The sequence below is a fragment of the Mauremys reevesii genome, linkage group 12 (assembly GCF_016161935.1).
Source record: "Mauremys reevesii isolate NIE-2019 linkage group 12, ASM1616193v1, whole genome shotgun sequence".
In the NCBI taxonomy this organism is placed as follows: Eukaryota; Metazoa; Chordata; order Testudines; family Geoemydidae; genus Mauremys; species Mauremys reevesii.
In genome coordinates this window covers 27,193,475-27,198,280 of record NC_052634.1, presented here as the reverse complement: position 1 = coordinate 27,198,280, position 4,806 = coordinate 27,193,475, and the positions used below count along the sequence as shown (strand labels likewise).

The window sequence follows — 4,806 nt, the reverse complement described above, 5'->3', positions numbered from 1 at the left end:
TCCCAACCCACAGGCCCCTCCTATTCCCAGTGCCCTCAATCCCAACCCACAGGCCCCCTGTTCCCCGTGCCCCTCTGTCCCAACCCACAGGCCCCTCCTATTCCCAGTGCCCCTCAATCCCAACCCACAGGCCCCTCCTATTCCCTGTGCCCCTCAATCCCAACCCACAGCTCCCTCCTTCCCTCCAGCAGCAGGTGCTTCAGACCCCCTCAGGAAGATTTTCTTGCAAGGTTTCGTGTAGGAGTCTGCATGTGGATTTACAGTATGTTGGAAATAGGTTGGGTTGCTTGCCGAAATGATCACTGGTGGCTGGTGTTGGATTCCCAGTCTCCATGTTACAGGGGCAGGAGAAATAAAGGGTTGTTATCCTTGTTGTGTGAAGCGAGGGCAGCACAACTGTGCTTGGCAGACCCCGATTGGAGGGACTCACCCTCAATTCAATAGCACTTGCTAGGCAGGGGACGGGGGTTCCAAAGCCAAGTGGGCTGGGGTCTGGGTCCCAATACTAAAATTTAGGTGTTAGACCAACGTTAGGACAGGGTGGCTGGGGAGGGATGAGTGAGTCCCTAGACAACATAGTGAGTAGGGTGCCTTCTTATTTTCCCCCTTTTCCTCCCAGGCTGGCAGGTGAACTGTACAGAGGCACCTCTGGGCTTGCTCTGACTAAGGACAACAGCTGTGAGTGGGGTGCAGAGAGGGGATGACTCATGTTAAAGGACTTTTGGTTGCTGGAATTACAAATCGTAGGGAGAAGGACACTGCCCAGCTTATTTGGGGGTGGGTCTTTCCCTCGTGGTTTATGTTAATGTGTTGGGGCTGCTGACATGACTTCTGCTAACCCTGGGCTTACATTGCAGTGTAGACATACCCTGAGAGGGCATCTATACTGTGACAAAATCCCGCTGGCCTGGATGATCTGATTTGGGCTTCTGGGGCTCAGGTTGTGGGGCTAAAAACTGCAGCGTAGACATTTGGTCTCAGACTGAGCCCAGGCTCGAGACCTCACCCCTCGTGGGGTCTCAGAGGCTGGGCTGAAGCCCAAGTGTCTACACTGTAATTTTATAACCCTGCAGCACAAGCCCCACAAGCCTGAATCAGCTGACCCAGGGTTTGAGAATAGTGACTTGGGAGTAATGGCAGTGTAGACATAATGCCAGGCTATGTCCACACTGCAATGAAACACCCAGCGCTGTCCCGTGCCAGTGCAGGCTCCCAGGCTAGCCATGGGGTGGTAAATTTGCAGCGTAGACATCTCGGCTCAGGCTCAATACTGGGCTCTGGGAGCCCTCAAGGTTGGGAGGGAGTTTAGCAAGCAAACAAGGTAAAATGGCAGTGGAGTATTACCCTGGACTCAACGGCATTTCTCCATTGGTCTGTCTGCTTTGGGGCAGGGACAATAACACGTCCTGCTGCATTTGTTATTTCAAAGGGTGGTTTAGGATTTTCATTCTCACACATGGTGCACAAAGCAGGACTCAACCCTCGGTGTAAACTAAATGAGCTGCCCACAGGTTCTGGCAGCCACAATGAGCCATTCAGCCTGAGAGCCCAGACCTGCCCCTGTCCCAGAGGAAGCAGGATCATCTGTGACAGGCTGGAACACTGACCTATCAGTTCTTAACTCCCAAACTTTCAGTAAGTCTGTTATCAGTGCCTGTGAGTATAATTTAAACAACTATACTGGGCTGGACCAAAGAGCTCTGTGTTTTGTCCTCCCACAGTAGCCAATACCAGGTTGCCCAAAGGTTAGTCAATAAGGCACCACTGGGAATTGAACCCAGGATCTCCTGTTTACAAGACAGGTGCTTTAGCCAGCTAAGCCATGGTGCCTGCCTGTGGCAACAACACACTGTCTGCCCACACCTGACTCCCTGCCAACCCCACTGGGGCCTGAAAAGCTTTGCTTGTGTTTGGATTCTGCAAAGCAGAGGAGCGGGTGAGGTTTTCCTTGCAAGCTCTGTGTGTGTGTGTGTGTGTGTGTGTGTGTGTGTGTGTGTGTGTGTGTGTGTGTGTGTGTGTGTGTGTGTGTGTGTGTGTGTGTGTGTGTGTGTGTGTGTGTGTGTGTGTGTGTGTGTGTGTGTGAGAGAGAGAGAGAGAGAGAGAGAGAGGGAGAGAGAGAGAATCTTTGGCCAGGTCTGCACTACAAGGTTACTTCAGCATCATTATATTGCTCAGATGTGTGAAAAACACACAACGCTCCCTCGGTCAGCAGTTTTTGGCTGGTGCACACACTGCAATACCACATCTGGCGACAAAATTGCCCTGTTTTGGTGACAAAATAAAACCACCTCGACGAGAGGCCTAGAGCTTTGTGCAGCAAACTTAAAGTGACAAATTGTCAGTGTAAATGCTGCTGGTCATTATATCACCATAACTGGCCTCCACCAGTATCCCACCATGCCTGCCGTGAACTCACCTGCCCTGCATTCCTGCTACAGAGGCTGGGCCCCTCCCCTTTCATAGCTCCAGAAAGTTCTGACAGCTGAGCCACTATCTATACCGGGATTAGCTTGATAGAACTGCATTGCCAGCCTAAGTAATGTAATTACACCAACCTAATTTTGTAGTGTAGACCTGTCCAAAGAATCACACACACACCTTGGGAGCAAAACTTCATCTCCTCCTCTGCTTTATAGAATACAAACACGAACAACACTTGTCAGGGCCCAGGGGGGATTGGCAGAGAGGCAGGTGTGGGCCAGCTTTATCCCAGGAGAGATGGACTCTAAGGGTACGTCTCCATTGCAATGTAAGCCCAGGTGTGGCACGCTGTGCTCAGAGCAGCACCTGGAAGCCCTATATTCACCACTCTCATATAATGATGAGATGGTTTGTACAAAGTCTGCCTTGTGAGGTATCATTTCAAAAGTCTTGATCTGTTGAACATTAATATCGTGTTGGATTGTGTGTGCTCACATTGGTTGGGAAGTTATAAAGCTTTGCTCTGTGTGTGTTACTGAGATATGTTATGAGGTTGAGAAATGCCCCCCACCAGCCTTTCAGGTGCCACAAGGGAGGAGCCAGACTCGCTGCTGGCCCATTGAAGGGATCCACACTCCCAAGGACTAGCCCAGGAACCGTGTACAATGCAGGCTTCTCCGAGATAGCACAGAGACAATGGACACTGCTTGACTCACATGGTAGCAAAGGAGCTTCCTAGCAAGTTGGAAGAAGCTATGAAAGAGGGGAAGAGACATCATGACTTGGCCTCTCTCCCCCACAACTCAGCAGCTGGAAACACACCTGGAGGACAAGGACTGAACTGAACTGATTCAGAATCAGAAGAGAATAATAACAATAATACTTGCAAACCAAAGTCCCCAACCAGACTAGTATTGGTTTTTCAGCAGAAAATTTTCAGTTTGGGGAATTTTGTTTTCTCAGTCAGACTTTTCCAAGGGAAGCAGGGAGAAAATGTTTGAGTTGCCTCCTTCAGAACAGCTTGGCCTAGACACTAGCTCTGGTTCACTGTTCTGGCCTTGCTCGGGTTGAGGGTATTTTAATAATTTGGGCAGGTCCCAGGTTGTTTGGGGGAGATGATGAGGATGTTCCCTTTTGAGATAAAAACTAAGAAATACAGCACTAGAGAATTTCTTTTTTTAAGAAATCTGGGATTTAGACATTTTATTTAAAGCAAGAGAGTTCTGAGTTTCTGAGAAGGTTTTTGTTTGCAAGAAGCAACATTGTTTGATCTGTCATTGTACCAAAGGGGGAGACGATTGTCTACAAAGGAGGGGTGAAAATTCAATGCATCCGATGAGGATGGGATTTGAACCCATGTGTGCAAAGCACAATGGATTAGCAGTCCATCACCTTAACCATTCGGCCACCTCATCTCAGTTGGCAATGAAGAGACAGGAGGAGAAATCTAAGGCCAGCAGAAATAGGGACAATAAGGAGTTTTTAAATACTAAGCAGAAGCAGGGGCTCAATGAGCTCCCCGCTCACATCTAGTGAGGAGCTGGGGGAAAGACTTCAGGAACAGACCGTGTTTGCATAGACACCTACTCTGCCTAGCTATGCAGCATGATGGGGCCGCTTCCCCAAAATGACCAGTTTTGGCTGGTGGCGGGTTACAAATCACTTTAGGATTGAGTGGAATGAAATGTTATTATCCTTCCTGCATGAGTGAAGGGCAGCAGAACATACCTAGTCAGTCCTGATGGAGGGGTAGGTGGGTGAGGAATAGCTTTTATTGGACTGCATAGAAGTAATTGAGGATGTCACCCTAAACCAGTGGTCCCCAAACATTTCACACTGTGCCCTCTTATCCATGGCTGTGGCCCTCGGAAGCCGCAGTCAAGAACCGGGCTGGGAGTGGGGCTGTTGCTTGCTGGGAGAGGGGTGCAGACAGGGGTAAGGGGGTCGAGGCTGAGCTGGGAGCCAGAGCCCCAGGCTGAGGGTGGGGTTGGGGAAGAGCTGGGACAGAGTGGGGCTGAGTGCTGCCTCCCTCCATGGGGCTGGCTCAGGCCCTGAGGTGCCCCCATGAATGTTCCTCTGTGTCCCCTAGGAGTCATGCCCCACATTTTGGGAACCACTGACCCCTACTCGCTAAGCAGGGGCTAGTGATGCCAAAGCCCAGGAAAGGGAGAATAAGTGGTGCCCCAGCACTGGAGCCATGAGGGGCTGCAGGAGAGGGGCAATGGCTGGTGGCACAGGGAGATAAGGGCAAAGGGGGCACAGGAGGGGGAGGAGTTAGGGGTGAAGGAGGTGCAAGGGTTGGGAGTGCAGGGGCTAGCGGTAAAGGGGGAGTGGGGGTCATCCAGGGGCAAGGGGGAAGTGCCAAAGTACAAGCTTTGCCCAGGG

At 50.8% G+C, this 4,806-nt stretch overlaps 2 non-coding genes across 2 annotated transcripts; both read right to left on the bottom strand.

Annotated features, from left to right (window-relative positions):
* Positions 1-1,756: 1,756 nt before the first annotated feature.
* Positions 1,757-1,830, bottom strand: TRNAT-UGU. Its single transcript has one exon. It is a non-coding gene; the product is annotated as a tRNA-Thr (tRNA).
* Positions 1,831-3,754: 1,924 nt separating this feature from the next.
* Positions 3,755-3,836, bottom strand: TRNAS-GCU. Its single transcript has one exon. It is a non-coding gene; the product is annotated as a tRNA-Ser (tRNA).
* Between the last annotated feature and the right edge of the window lie 970 nt (positions 3,837-4,806).